General features: G+C 37.2%; 2 protein-coding genes across 7 annotated transcripts in view; one reads left to right on the forward strand and one right to left on the reverse strand.

Moving 5' to 3' along the window:
• Positions 1–8,280, reverse strand: part of TIMP4 (TIMP metallopeptidase inhibitor 4) — a 108,975-nt gene extending 100,695 nt beyond the window's left edge. For 2 of the 5 annotated variants that reach the window (XM_085235740.1, XM_085235739.1), the window contains exons 1-2: positions 8,142–8,280; positions 7,791–7,895 (exon numbers count right to left, since the gene is read on the reverse strand). The gene's annotated coding sequence lies outside the window, so the exon portion shown is untranslated. The remainder of the gene's footprint in view (positions 1–7,790; positions 7,896–8,141) is intronic. The other 3 variants (XM_085235741.1, XM_085235742.1, XM_085235745.1) reach the window with 2 other exon arrangements.
• Positions 8,281–8,291: 11 nt separating this feature from the next.
• PPARG (peroxisome proliferator activated receptor gamma) overlaps positions 8,292–16,048 on the forward strand; it is a 55,297-nt gene continuing 47,540 nt past the window's right edge. The window contains exon 1 of one of the 2 annotated variants that reach the window (XM_085235738.1): positions 8,292–8,426. The gene's annotated coding sequence lies outside the window, so the exon portion shown is untranslated. The remainder of the gene's footprint in view (positions 8,427–16,048) is intronic. The other variant, XM_085235737.1, reaches the window with a different exon arrangement.

The raw sequence follows: 16,048 nt of genomic DNA on the forward strand, positions 1-16,048 counted from the left end.
GCAGACTGAAAATGTTCCTCTAACTGAAACTGGATGGGTACAAAAAGACTAGTAATCAAACCAAAGATAGAAAAACAATTTTCTCACTTAAAAGGGATTTCACAAGGCTGGCATGCATCCATGGCAACTCTCTGCTTTTAATATGGGTTGAGGGACATATTTCAATTTTAAATTAATTAAAGAAAAATATATAATTTAATCTAATTGTCATATGAAAGAGCTTCAGCAACAGCTTCCCTGTTATTATTTAAGCTTAATGAACAGGGTAGGTAATAGATAATTGGCATATGGAAAAACTGTATGTTGTTACAACTAAAAACATAGCTGGAAGTGAACACTACTCAAAATGTTAGAATAAATAGCTGCAGAATTATTTTTTCACATATCTGAGGGAATATACAAAATATGCTCTTATAAATATCCTTACTAGATCTTATGGAATATTCTAATAATCATTCTTAAAATACAGGAAAATAATGCAATCAGAAAGAGTTGAATTTATCCTCTGGAAACTTTGGTTTGCTGTCATATCCACGGATCTTGGAGCAGGTTGGTTTACTTTGTTCTTTGTTCCACCTGGCTACCATAAATCGCTGTCCTTCCCAATTTAAGTGGATTCAGAATATTGGGGAAGCAAATTAATGTAACTGGAAATAGAGATATTGTCCTCTATTTCAGAAAAAATCTGCAGTAATAGAAGTGCATATATATTTACAAAGAAGGTTTCCCAAAAGTATAAACATTGGAAGGGTTGATAAAACATAAAAACTTAACCTGGTACACAGATCAGGCTGTAAGAGATCACATCACACAATTTTAAAAAAATAGGAATATTCTGTAACAAAAAAGCAGAGGTTAAAAAAAACAACAAAACAACCTGTACAAACAGAGCTGAGGTTTCTAACCAATAAATGTTAAAAGGTACAGTCATGAATAAAGAACTCCAGACAAAAAGACTAGATCTGTGTGATGAGTAAACAGGAAACTGGAGACAGAAAAGATAGAATGGAAGGAGTTTGCTACCACATGCAAAAGCAGTTACCATAAAATACTTGTTTGTTCTGAGCTAAGATTGGAGGTATCAATAAATTAATACAGAGGAACAGGCTAAATTCTTAAAACCAGTAATAATTTTTCCATTCTGTTCTGCTGTCTTTTCTCTCCCTTTTGTATACTTCACATCCATTTTGTGGATACTTTATAACTAAACATACTTGAGCTGTAATAAATGAAATGCAACTAAATATGAAGAATAATTTCCCAATTTAATCAGATTTTCTTCCATATCATTCTACTTTTGTTTTGATCACCTATTACTTTTGGTTCTGTATGCAGTAAAGGTAGGCAGGCAAATAAGCATAACAAGTTTTCAAATGCAAGTAGGATAGTCCAGAGAAACTTTACATGCAATAGTCTGTCACCAAGTTATAGTCTGCAGCGTACTAACCTGCTGTGTTTAGTTTTTTATTAGTATGTATGATACTCATTAGTATGTATATTAGTACATAGAAGACTCAAATCAGCATGTCATTGTTCCTGACCCAATGTTATTTTTCCTCCATTTCTGATCTAACTTGCTATTTAAATTCACCAGGATGTTTGCTCACGTTAGCTAGGACATTCTTTTTTATTATTATTATTTTTTGGCATTCAGCAGTTCATATTAAAAAGCAAATTCTGTACTGTAAATGTTGTGTCATCCATGCTCAGAAGAATGCATATTGCCATTTTATAAAATGGCAAATAAGCTTCATGGAAGATATTTAATATCCATCCATGAGAGAGATTACAATACAAATGAGAAAGAGCTCCTGTATTGATAACGAAGGGTTTCAAGAACACAGTGGGCAGAAGTCCTAACATACTTGAAAAATATTTAACTGAACAATAATGGAGCAATGCCAAATACTAAAAGTTACCAAAGATAATTTTAATTGTTGTAGATATAATAGTGTTCAATGACAGCTGTTTTGGAACAAAAAGGTTATTTCCTGCAAATTATTATAATATTTTTTCTCCCAAAATAGCCCCTGATTCACTGCTAAAGTTACCTGGCATCCTCTAATGGTTAGTATAGTGTAAAAACCAGTCACTAACTTTATTTTTTGAGAGTCAAGATTTCAAAGTAACAATTTATTAAAAAGCCTAACAAGAGTCAATTCAGAAGAGCAGCTAATAAACTAACACAAGGAATGAAACATTTATGACTTCAATACAACAAGTTGCATTACCTGACCATATTTTGTTTTCTTGGAGTTCTGCGAAGCAAAACTCAAAGATGAGTAAGGATTAACAGCAATGCCTCTCTACCCATCAAAATTCCATGTGTGTTGGCAGCACATTTTTCTGATGAAGATTTAATCAGAGAGTAAGCAGATGCCGATTACACCGTAGCGACCAACTCATGTGAGGCCTTTGAGTTTAACATCTATGTAAGTTTACACAAAACAAGAATTGAAAAACACTGTGTCCTAGGACTATGAGTATTTATGGACTTCTTCACTATGCTACTGTCAGTATTCTCACACTGCTTGTGAATCCATATTTTAAGGTTAGCAGTTAGAGATTTGTGTGAGCTTATTTTGTTGATGCATACCTAGTTGGTCACATCTTTAGTGGAATAAGAAAAAAGTAGCCTATACAAAACATTGTATCAGATACAAGAAAATAACGTTTACATTTTATTGTTTTGCTACTCCCTGTGGTGATTCTTTCAGAAATAACGAATAAAATCATATAATTTTAGGATGCTTAGCACTATACTAGTACATATTAATGACAAAGATGAAAAAGAAACTTCTTTTTTACCCTTCAGTTGTGTTATTGAAAGATACCCTACTGCTGCAAAAACTGAGAAAAGTATTTCATGTAAATATATTGTTAAGGGGTTAACTATTAAAATAAAATTATGAGGGAATAAATACCCCTTCCTCACACTCTTAAAAAGGAAAAACAAATCTATATAATTGTCCAAATGGCTCTAATTCTTTTTTAGACTTTATGATCTATATCTGTCCTAAAGAACTGCAAAATGTTTAAATGTTTATATGTATCTAAGTATATTAAACTAATTTATTATCTGAAAAAACAAACAGATCTACTTAAATACCTTCACTTTAAAATCCTCATTCATTTCTCTCGGCAATGGAAATCAAAGTTGTGATATCAAATTGAGATCCATCCCACAGTGAGTGAATTGCCAAGAAACTAATCCTTATGGCTTGATAGTATGCTAGGAAATGCTCTCGATTCAATGACTTTCACTGGGATTTAGTGGTAGCAGTGCATACTGCTTTTCTACAGAATCATCACTTAGCTGAGCAACGGTATTTCTGACAGCTATCTGGAGCACCCTAGAGACTAGGGTAAAATATGTAAAAAGCAGAGATTTTAAAAATAGTATTTCAAACCAATTCCATAAAACAGGACAAAGGTTATAGGAAATGCAAGTATCGAGTGATCCTCATACAATCTTCCAAAAGAAACAATGGGAGGACGGAGTTAACTTTAAAAAAAAAAAAAAAGTTATTAGGGAATAAATACCCTTTCCTCACACTCTTAAAAAGAAAATTATCTTTGTGAAGAAACACTTTATTTTGAACCTGGAAGCAAAGTCTCTAGATATTTTCAGTTACACTTTGCACTTAGGAGTTTATGGTCTTCTTTACTGGAATCAGTGAATTGTTGTGTGAGAAAGAAATAGCAAATTACATGAAACTAATTATATTACTGATATGGTTTTTGACCTGCTGATACAATTATATACCAAGTCCATCAATGAGCATGAAGCAACTGTATAAATACTAATGCCAGTCTCACACCATTTTAGTAATAAAAGTATTATTTCCACTTCATATATGAGTAAAATGAGCCACAGCTAAGTGTGCCAGTGACCCACAGGAAGTCAGTGACACAACCAGGAATAGAACACAGACCTCTCAGCAGCTAGTCCCATGCTTTAACCACAAGACTAGCCACCCTCTTCCCATACTATATTAGCACAACTCTAAATCTTGGTTGCATCAGCTACTAATTTAAGATGTCTAAATATGTACAGTTGTAGAAATCTCATTTTCAAACATTGGATCATTTACATTCGTAAATCTGTCTTAACCACAGAATGAATTAGGATAAAATGTTTTTAAATGAAACTCAAAAAGACCATAAACTGTTTGTAGCTTTAAAATGATTCCTTCAGAAACCAATTTCTGATCTAGAAGCAGATCTGGCGGTAGTAGCGTATGCTTGATTTTTATGCTTTATTACTGTATATTCTGTTGCTTGAAATCTCACTGAGACACAGTTTAGACCCATCTGATCAGAATGGGATTACGTAAAGATAATATCCTCTTACAGAAGAATCAGACAATCCTAAAAAAAAATGCCATACTCTTACAGAGAGAAAGAAATCAGAGAAGTTGAAAGTTGGGGCCAAAGATAATGATAACTATTATAATTAGAGGTACAGAGCCTGATGTGATCTCCTCTTTACAGAACTTAAAGCAGGTACGATTGGATTTTGATCTTTTTTATCTAAGCCTCAAAGTTCAGGAAAAGAAGGATAATTTTTAGTTAAAAGGGTTCTTGTTTTGACCCGCTCTACAGTTATCTATGAAAAATCTGCATTATGCCTAGTCCTATCACTTTTGCTGGATCCAAGGCATTGCATTCTGAGTGCGGTATAACAATACCGTAGTGCGATCTCCAAAGAGAGTTGGAATCATACCAAGGGAGCAGTCTTCTGCCATCACATAAAGAACTATGTTTCATACCATAGGTTTTGCTGTGTTTCCACACTCAACTCCACAGATAATAATTTAAACTCCTGATTCCCTTCAAATAAAACAGTATGTAGAAAGAACGTGAAAATTGAAGATAGGCGTGTGGCAGAATATTATGAAATACTTCTTACAAAAATATCTTCCCAGAAGACCAAAAACTGCCAGTAAAGACAGAATAAGATACGCTAATACAAAGTTCTTGTTATCAATAAAAGAACAGCAGATACATAAATTCAAAAATTACATAAATTAGATAAAGTAGACACGGTAACTGTAAGAAACAGAGAAACAGAATAGCTACTCAGCTTACTTGAATCCTTTTACTTTAAAACAATGCAATTTACACAGCCAGAACTATTCTTCTGACTGCTAGATTTATAGTCATGCTGCTAGAGTATGAGATTGCCCTCTAGATGTTAAGGTTGGCTAGATAGTTTTTCATTCTTTCCAATGTACCGAGGTGGGACACATTGTGTGATTTGTAATTTCAAACTTCTCTAATATACCTGGAGACTTAAAGCATAGACATAATGGGAACATCAAAATAAGTAAATTTGAAAGTAGTATATTTGCAGAGACTAAAAACATTTCTCACCTCAGTATCCTTAAGAGATTTCTACCCTTTTCAAGCCAATAGTAAAAATCACTGCATCATAGACAGACTCTCTTTAATGTATTCCGTGTTGTAATCTAAGATCAAGCTTTAAAGACCTATCTGATATACCTTAGAATTAGTTGCATAAAAATTCCTTCGTTAATATGGGAAGAAAAAATAAAATTGTTTAAGGGAGGCTATTTGGGTTGCACTAATACTCTTACCCATTCTGAGATTCCATACAGTACCTTCTCATTTCAGTGGGATTATTTTTGCCATGATTCAAGTCAATCTGCTTCAAAGTTTGTTAATAAATAAAATAAACTATTAGTACTGTATACACAATACAGAAATAAGACTTATTTTTCAGATGCATTAAATGTCAGGTGCATTTATTTTAAAACATAATTGATCTTTTGTAAAGACAAGTTATCATCCAATTTTAAAACAAGAACTGATGCTGAGGCCCTTTTCTGCTTATCTTTGAACTTAGGGAAGAACTGCCCACAACTCAGGAAGGCCTGAGCTTAACACTTCATTCTTATTTCATAGTGCTTAAATGTCCCAACCAAGCTTAGGAATTCAGACAGTAGGGCACAAAGTCCCCATAATCAAAAACTGTGCAAGAAAATGATGCAAACAAAACCTGTTGGAGAAACTGATAATTTCATTCTAATGGCCATTTCATTATTATAAAAATAATATCTAGAATTCATTTTAGAAGAGATAGGTATTAGTAACCCACTTTCTTTATCAAAACCAAAATTAGTAGGCTTCCTACCTACAAATGAAAAAAAAAAAAAAAGTCTTTGTTGATAAAGAAGGCCCATTAATTCAAATTATAAATGAGGTGTATTTTTGACTGCCAAAGATAATTTATGAATTCTTCATCCTTTGATTCTTCAAATTAAGATTAACTGTCATTCTAAAACATACAAAGCACCATATACTACTACATAAAAATCCATGTTAAGCAGGAAATCAGATGAAGTAATTTATTTTTTCTTTCCTGTCTCAATCTGCTAAAATACATATTTGCAAAACCTAAGTAATTTGTACATAAATAAAATGATACAGTATTTGTAATAATTCTCTGGAAACTCTGGTTGGTTGCTTTCTTTGGGCTAAGTTAGATATGTTTTTATTTCATCCAAGTTATTTAATTTGAAGTATTATTTATGCATGCAGTTTTATTAAAATTAATGGTAAAATACAAAGTATGCCATGTTTTTCCTCCTTTAATTATGAACTTATTAGAAGTCTAGCCTCAAATATGAGTTTATATTCAAAATCAGATGTTCATTATTACTTGCCAGTTTCTGGAATGCTCGGAGTTTCATGGAGTTTTAAAAAAATGTGCACATTAAAAGCCTAGATTTTCTGAAGAGCTCCCGTTATTCAGACATTTAAATCAGATAAGTATATTCTCCACTATTTTGCAGACAACAGTGTTCTTCCTATTGTCAGCAGAGCTAAATTTTAGTGTGTAGAGGTGTCCAGCTAAGATCCTTCTTCTTTGAATATACTACTGAAATTCTACACGAGATGTTGGAAAGGGGTTAGAAATAGTATTAAGTATTTACACCTCTTTTATTGGTGTAATATTTTTTACTCACATTTGCCTGTTTATTCACCCGTGACACCTTGAACTAATTCTGAGGTTTTTATTTACTTGTTTTCAGCCTCTGGCTTCTAGTTCTGAGTCAGTGTACTACTGAATAGGTATTACTGCAATATGTTAAAAAAAAAATATCCAGAAAACAACAAAATATTTCCACTTTTCTAAACCTAAAATTTTCAGACAGTAGGAAAAGCATAAACTGAAAATAATTCCCTGATGGGCCATGGCAGAAGTAATACCTCAAGCCCATACAAATAGATAATTCTCATAAGAATTAACACAAGGCTTCCAGTCTCTGCAGAGATTGTTCTCATAAACAAAACGCCGCAGGCAGTTCGTATTTGTGAGAAGACCAGGTAATTTGATGTATTCAGCTCTAATCTATAAATTGCCTTCAGTATACAAATAACAAAGCAAATAGAAGCAAACTCTTTCGAAACGCTGGATGACTAAGAACTCTGAGGCAAATTTAGGATCTTCTGAATCTTCTAATGATGTCCGAGTGATCAGGAGTTCTTAAAGGTAAACTGTTGCGTGCTGGGGCACTTGGACTTACACGGTGACTCTCTAAAGGCTGTTGAGCCTATGACTGACTTACAGCATCCAACTTTTTAATAAAAGAATCTCGGGATGAAATAGGAGGTGACATGCTTGTTTGAACTTGCTCTGTCTTGAGACTTACCCAGCATAGCCTATACCACTTCTTTTTGCATTCCTGGGAGGGAAGGAGGATAAAAAAAAAAAAAAAAAGGAGAAGAAAAAAAACTTAGGGATGAAAAAGAATTTCATTTACCTCCGTCACCGCTAAGAATCTTTTCAGAAAAGCATTTACTCCTGTCACAGCGGGACACAAACTGACGTGAGGTGAGCGACTACACGCAGCGCAGAGAGGAGTGAGCTGGAGAAGGGGAACGCAAAAGAGAAAGCAGTTAGCAGCCGGAAAGAACTGAATTCTCAGTTACAGGAGATTGCAGAGAGCAGAGATCAAATTCCAGACCCACTCCAGGGCCCGCGCTCCGTCCTCACACGAGGTGCCCGCGTGTGATAACGCTTAACGGGCACGGACCCGGAGGGAACCGGCTCGGGTGAACGGACCGGGTCTAAAGGGGAAAAGAAGGAGAAGGAGCGCCTCCTCCTCACTGACCCGTTCGCTCTCCGAACGTCCTGGGCGGCTTCCAGCCCCGCGCTTCAGCCCCGCGCTTCAGCCCCGGCTCCCGCCTCGCCGCCCCCACCCCGCTCCCGCCAACGGCCGCCGCGGCGCGAGCCCCGACCCGCGCGGCGCCCACAGCCCCGGGCGCTGCTCGCCCCTCGGCGGCGGGAGGCGGTGCCCCGGCGGGGAGGCGGTGCCTGGCCGGTAGGATGGGCCGGCCCGGGGAGTTTATCCCACCAGAAGGGAACGGTTTCTCCGGCTGAGACTTGACAGCGCCAGGTCAGTGCGGGCTGAGGGGGACCTTTCCCCGCTGCGAGGGGGCCAGCGGAGGCGTGAGGGGGACCCGGGAGCGCGAGGGCGTGCGGGGGCTCGCGAGGGAGCAGGGGTGGCGACGGCGGCCGAGGAGCGGCTGTCGGCGTGAGGGAGCGGCGCCCGGCGTGGGCAGGGGGCTCGGCACCGGGCCTGGGGAGGAGGCCACGCCGCCGGGGATGCTTAGAGCGGCGGGGAAGGAAGGTGGCTCTGAGGGAACGGGAGGCGGGGCGGAGGGTTTTTCCCGGACGGAGGGGAGAAGCGGCGGGCTGAGGGGGAGCGGAGCGCGGCCCGGGGTGGGGGGAGAAGCGCTGCCAGGACCCGGCGCCGTGGGGCTGCGTGGGCGGGCGGAGGCGATGGGGTTGCCCGTAGCGGGCGAGAAGGAGAGGCGAGGGGGCGGGAAGGACCCCGCGGGACGGCCCCAGGTGTACTGCCTGACCCCCCCCATCTCCCCGTCGGGTCTCCTCCACGCGGAGGTGCTGCGGGCGGGCGGGCGGGCGGCGCATCCCGCGGGAGTGGCGGGCGGACGGCCGGCTGTCCTGTGGTACTGCGCTAGGAGAAGGGAGAGGAACCGGGAGCTCGCTGGTGGTGCTCACCTGGCCGATGCGCTTAATGAATGAAAAGAGGTTTGGTTTTTGCGTTGGGTTTTTTTTTTCTTCTTCTTCTTTTTTTGTTTGATTTCTCAACCGCAGCGAGTCAGGGAGCCCTTGTGAGCCTGCAACAAGTGAGATGCCGTGTTGAAATACGCTGTGTCTTGATGGTATGCCTCAGGTCTGCAGGGGCGTTTTGTAATCTTCCTGGTGTCATTTCTCTCCAGGGTATTCTACAACTGGAGAGTGCAAGTTCCTGTGGTGTTGTAACTTCACGGCACTGTGTACACACGAGCATACAATGCTGACTTAACAGTGATGTATTTATTAATAATCAGTGACGTAAGGCTAGTATTTACTCTGATGAAGAGCTCAGGAAATTATTGGTTTCTCCCCATGCTGTGGGCTGTAGGTGCCTTTAAATCAGAAGGGTGGATTACAGTTATCCTGGAAATAACTGAGGCTGTGGGCTAGCCTTCCGTTTGCAACCTGCTGCCCCATCTCTGAACAAGCTCACCATGGAACGTGATATTATTGTTCAATTTAATCATGAGTATCCAAAACAAAATTGTATAAATATGTGTATTTCTGGTAGCAATTAATCAGTAATTTTGTTTTTAATACATGACTATAATTTGTTACTAGTTAACTAAAAAAATTTCTAGTGTACATCAGCTGTGTATGTCGTGGCACTCAGTGCTGTCCTTGGGGAAGAAGTTTCATACATTTTGCTTGCATTAATAGGAGGGTTTATTGCATGATGTGTTTGGCATCATTATTCTCTGTGGCTGTTACAAAAAATAGCTGCAAAAATGCTTAGAGATTTAATTAAAAGATTGTAAGAAATCTCACAGTGTGTTAAGGCATGTGATGCAATATAAGCATGAACTTGTCGGGGGGAGAGAACTGGAAAAATATCTGGCATGGGCTTTGACTGATAACCAATGATATACATACGCATAATTTAAAGGTATTTTTACATAGCTTTTGAGTTTGAATATTCTTAGACATCAGTTTTGTAGGATGTACCATTAACTATTAGTAGTTCAGCGACCATTTATCTGTAAACTGCAGTTTTCAGCAATGCCTCTGTGTCAGATTCCTGGATATCATAATTTATTAAACAATACTGCTCAATGGAACTTCAATTAATATGTGATCATTACACAAATAATGATCTTGCTCTTGCGATATAAATGTGTAGTTCGTATAAGGAAATATCACAAAAAGTAGGCGGCAAGCTATTAGAAGTCAGTTGAATACTGGAGCAATGCCTTTCAGCTTTCCGTATGATGTTGATTAAAAACTCACTATCAGTGCTGTTTCTGATTTGTTTGTGAATTTTTGGAGATACATGTGTCCATTTAGAAATCAATAAAATGTAGATCAGCCTTCAATTATTATCAGTATATAGTTTTCTACTTCTAATGACTAATAAAAATCAATTTTGTAGGGAATTATATTGTAGGAATAGGGGAAAGTTTAAAAGTAGAAAGAAAAATCTGTATTATACAAGACTGGAATAAATAATTAAAAGTATACTTTGAGATTTTGTTTTCCATCTTCCATTTTTGAGGCCTCCTTTTCTTTTTCACATACTTAGTGCCATCCTGAACAGTTCTATATTTACTGGCCAAGTTTTGTAGCCTAATTGTGCATCACTAGATATTTGTATTTGATATTCAGAACTTGAGTTTCTTCTACTAGTTTTTTATTGCAAGAGTTTTTCCACTGCTGTCCTCTGATGTACAGTAAAACAGTTTTCAGGACAGTTACTCAAAAGAAATTAAAATACAATTATAAATTCTCCATGCTGGGTTCTCTTGAAATCAGGGATACAATACTATCCATTGGTAGCTGCTACTAGTTTCATCTTATTAGTCACCGGTAGACTTGTTTAATAACAGACTCTGTCCCAACTTAGCATGATATTACATGGTTCCTAATTACTCTCAACTGTATTTCCGTAACCATTATTCCTTTTTTATTTTAGGGATCTGTTTTTCAGGCCCTTTATAACAAATGTTCTCTATGTGTCAATTAACTTTTTGTGAAGTGTAAAAGGAAAAAGTTAGAAATAATACAAGGAAAGAGAGTGCTGTTATACTCAACTCCTCTGTACCCATGCCCAAGCAGAATGTGGGGTTTCTCAATAGCAGGTCAGTTCTTAGGGATCTGCCTGCTATAGAGCACTTTGAAAAAATCCTCATATGCACCTCTTTTTTTTGGTGGGCTGTTTCTTTGTTTGACTACAAAGACATTCCCAAAGTTGACCAAAAATGGAAGATTTGTCTTCAGATATTTCGATTCCTGTGAACGTTAGGTATAAACTGAATCCGGCGTTAAATGATAAACTTCTAATATTTCTTCTGCTTCACTGGTTTTCTCCCCACTATCCCAGCTGCTGTTCTGTAGTGGTTGTTTTTTCTAATACATGGCAAAGCAAATATAAGCCTAATTTTTGCAGATGTTTTCCTGTTTGTTTGTTTTCCCTGCTAGCTTATGGAAAATGAGGGAAGCAAGGCCTATCTGCAGATTTCATGTCTCAAAACTTTCACAGAACTTGAGACAGTTTGATCATACTCCAATATTCTTCCCTCTCCAACCTCACCTTTCAGCATTAATTTGATCTCTTTATCCCCTCCTAAACCACTCAAGAATTGAGTGATTGAACTCAACTGAACTAAAGAATTGCATCATTCTCTGATTATAATTCATGATATGTGAACAATACAGGTATGTTTAATTACCTATACTGAAGTAATGCCTAACAGCCCAGTCAAGGTTTGAGCCATCTTCCTTCTCACTCACATGAAAAGGTTTTCCCTGTCTCTAATACCGTATGATCTGTATCATGAGAACACAAATAATTACAGATTTGCAATGGCAAACAGGATGCAGTAGTGAGATTGATGCAAAACTTTTAATTCACGTTTCCAATGATTTGATTTATGCTTGCAACAGTAGTAGGTTCATACAAAAGTAATAGTTTCTGACCTGCAATGTCTGCAAATAGGAAGAAAAAAGTAAGGTTTATTTTTTATAGCATTTTCCAAACTTACAGCAAAAAAAAAAAAAAAATAAAATAAAATTCTAAGCAGCACCGTATTGTCTGTTGCTGTTTTACTGACTTTCACTGTAAATAGGAAAAAATATGTCCTGCTTAGGAAGGAGGAAGACTTGTAACTACCTCAAAAACCAGGTTGTGTGGAATCAGCTACCAGGTGATGCTTTGTGGACTTGCATCAGTCACCTCATTCCCTCATGACTAAGCAGATCACCATCATGCCATGCAGTCTGCACATTCAGGACAAAGTCTATGAATTCAAGTCTATGAATCCCAAAGTCTACTCTGCTGGTTGATAATTAGCAATTTAAAAAACACAAGGCTTACGTCGCTTTGTGTGTGTATGTTCAAGCACAAGTGTGCTTGATGAACACTGATGAGTGTGTGTGTGTATGGTTATGTCTGTATTTCTCAGGCGTGTGTGTAGGTAATGCATTAATCCTATGTTATGGAAAGACTTCCTGCTTATCTCAGAAATGTAGAAAGGCTATATATAACTTCAGATAACATGCTGTGATAAATATTGGATAATATCCAAACAGAGAAATACAGAGAACATTCCACTGTACCAAAAAAAGTTGATGCTGCTTTATTGTAAGATGTGTAGTCTAGGAAAAAAAAAAAAAAGTTCCAACTTCACTGAAGTCACTGGTATTTTGGTAGAGTCAGGTTTGCAGTCTGCATGCGGTGTTAGAAATTTTGCTTTTTGTACCACTTGCTTCCACTATTAAAATCAGGTGGTGGTTTTAGTATTCAGAAAATACAGAGCCTAACTCCAAATGAATTGCTGTTTGCCCAGTGAGGCTGAATGTCTGAAATGAAATAACCATGAATATGTATGATAACAAAAGATGTAGGTATTGTTCTTTAATTGTTTAAGAAATTAAGTGAAACAGGTGCGATATTTCTTCAGCTCTGGAATTTGTGTGATCAATGTCTTTGCATACTTGAAGTGAAATAGTTGTCTTTTGTTACAGACCTAACAGTTGGGATTAGTTTATCATAGGCCTTCGAAAACAGCAAGTGTTCCAGTTTTGGGTCTTATAACAGCTGTTGTAAGAGGAAAAAGTATACTTCATGATGTTTTACGGTTCATTGGTGATAGTAATTTCATGGGCTCTGTGGAGGAATCATGTCTTTCCTCTTTATCGCAGATCTGATTGGAACGTGTTTCAGATTCCCTTCTACCAGAACCCAATTCTTTTTTTTTTTTTTTTTTTTTTTTTAAAAGGGAACTCCCAGGTATGGTGCATGTGATTTACTTGTATGTATTTATGCTGTTCTTGACAGGATATTTTGTACTACAGACACTTGTAATTGTCATGGAATACATGCATCGAGTAAGCAAGAGTGATGGCAGGTTTTGTATTGAGTCTTGTGTTTTTCCACTGAGGAGAGGCACGTTATTTTTCAGAGAATTTCATATTTGCACAAAGTAGCCCTGCCCAATTATGATCTGGTCTTAAACTTTTTACACAATATGTGATTACAGTTCATTGCATAAAAGAAGATTTTATGTGATAATGTTGCATTATAAGTCCATAGTACTTGTGTGTTTGTTTTAGATTTATTGAGCCGAGATGTTGTGTAATTTCTGTAACTATTCACAGTTGTGCAGTAGCAATTTTAAAGTTTGGGAAGCTTTAGACTTATGTTGCGATGCATACACAAATGGAGTGATACACATTCTCAGTATTTATGCTAGGGGAATATTTTATAATTGCTGTGATATAATGTCTCACCCACACTGGTTTGAAGCATATGTTAGACTACCAAAAGTGTCAGTCTGCAGTAAAAAAAGGAACTATGAAAAGAAAAATGTTAATTACAGGCTTTAACACTCACACCAAGATCTTCTGGTAGGGGTGGTCAGAAAAACAGGTTTTACTACCTAGGTCTGGTGCTTTGTGGTGCTATCTAATGTGGGGGCTTGTGGAAAAATGCAGCCACTTCTATTTACTGCCTCTCATAACCTACATATTTCCTCATGATAGGTTCTGACTTTTTTTTTTATGTCTCCAGTAAATAAAACTGAAGAGTTTATCATTTCATCTTGAACACATTTTACCTTGAGTTAGTGTTCACCGTTCCCTACAATGGCACTTCAGCTACAATATGTTGTGCAGAATCTCGGTTTTTAATCTTGTTATAGCGTGGAATATTGCTGAACTGATTACTAATCCTACCTAAGAATTAAAATATATGAAGTGAAATTTTATTGTTAGCTGCAGCTACAGTTAGCTGTAGGTCAGTGAGTACAAAAGCGTGTGAAGGCAGAAGGTTGTCTTATTTGTCCAGAATTGTATCTGTTTTCTCTAACCTTATTCAGGACCATATTTGATTGAATCATGAGAGAATCTGAAGAGGCCACAGGATGAGGTGCTCATTCCTTCCAGAACAATGAGAAAATCTGCTGTTTGCTTTGTACCTTGTAGGATATCTGAACCAAAGTTCAGAACCAAAGACTTACTTCATGGAGTTGCTAATGTCTGTGACAGGTTTTGCTGTAACTCTTACTTATCATCCTCTAGATGCCATCATTTGCGCTTGAACTATGAATATCTAATGCGCCTGATTTGCACATCAAGACATGTTAGCATGTTTAATTTTTAAAATTACTAGAAATATGAGAAAAACAGTCTCATGTTGTATTTATTTTAAATATCCCAAAGTCATTTTCATCATGAATAGTTTTGCAGACGACTACATGCTACACAATTCTCAAGTAACAGTGTAGATCTTCATGTTTTTGCCTAGAACATGATTAAAAGGATGAAAACAAAAGTTCTGTAGAATATGCTTTCACTTTCAGAATTTCCAGCTGCTGCTGAAGATGGTTTGAGATGATAAACAAGATGAAACCAACCTGAATTTAGAACAAAGGAATTAAACAGTTTTCTGAACGAAATAGACACTATAAAAAGTGTGAGGATCTCTTTTTTTATCTGGATTTCCTTATTCTTTTTTAATTCGTATTTATTTTACACTAGAGGCATTGCCAGAATTGCTAAATTGGCCTGGAGTAATAAAGATCTCTGCTTAGTATCAGTTGTTATAATTAACTATAAATAAGTTTCAAAATCAGTATTACAAGAAGTTACTGTGACTGGGTTCTGAATTTAAAAAAGGGAATGAAAACAGCAAACAGAAAATATCAGGTTTCAGGTTTTTAACAACAGTTTTGAAGCATTTCCCGTTATTAACACAATGCAAAATAACTTCCAAAAAAAGCTTTTGGAAACTTCATTAGTTGTTATTTTGCTTTTTTGATATTGGGGTGTTTGCACTTCAGAAATGCAAGCAAAGTCTGCATTTGCTTTCCATAGTTAGCATCCCAGGTGACCTTGTTTCTATTTTGCAACTAGTTATGATCGCAGGTTGCCTGTTGTCCTGAACTGGTTAGTAGTTTTAGTGATGTGGATAAGAACATTATGGCATGTTGAATAAGAGACCCAAGAGAGCTCCTTGCACAGTTTCCTTTGGGTACTGCCCAAAGTCTTGTTCTTTGGGTCTGCCTCGTGATTAGTCTGGTTAACTTTACCCACTTACGTTGGGTGCAGTGGATATTAATTTTATTCTCAATTTCTTGTTTAGTTTTTTTTTACTGTAGTCCAGTACCTTGCATAAAGTACATGTTTGAAATCATTGTGTGAGTTTAGGTTATTTCTTGGGCTAGATAGGGTAGACAGTAACGTTTAGCAAGTTACTTTCTGACATAGATAACTGCATTTGAGGAATTATTTTCTTAAATTCGGTTTACTAGTTTCAAAAGAAATGTTAATTTCAGCCTAGTTGACATAGGAAAGAATTCTTGACGAATGGTTGTAGTCGTACTGGTAAACACTTCTGTTCAAAAAACACCTTTTTCCTCTGGGAAATCTATTTCCCTGTAGACATATTGGAATTTTTGAGGAAAATCTTAATCCAAAAAAATA

Source organism: Meleagris gallopavo, chromosome 14 (assembly GCF_905368555.1).
Source record: "Meleagris gallopavo chromosome 14, MGAL_WU_HG_1.1, whole genome shotgun sequence".
NCBI classification, from domain to species: Eukaryota; Metazoa; Chordata; class Aves; order Galliformes; family Phasianidae; genus Meleagris; species Meleagris gallopavo.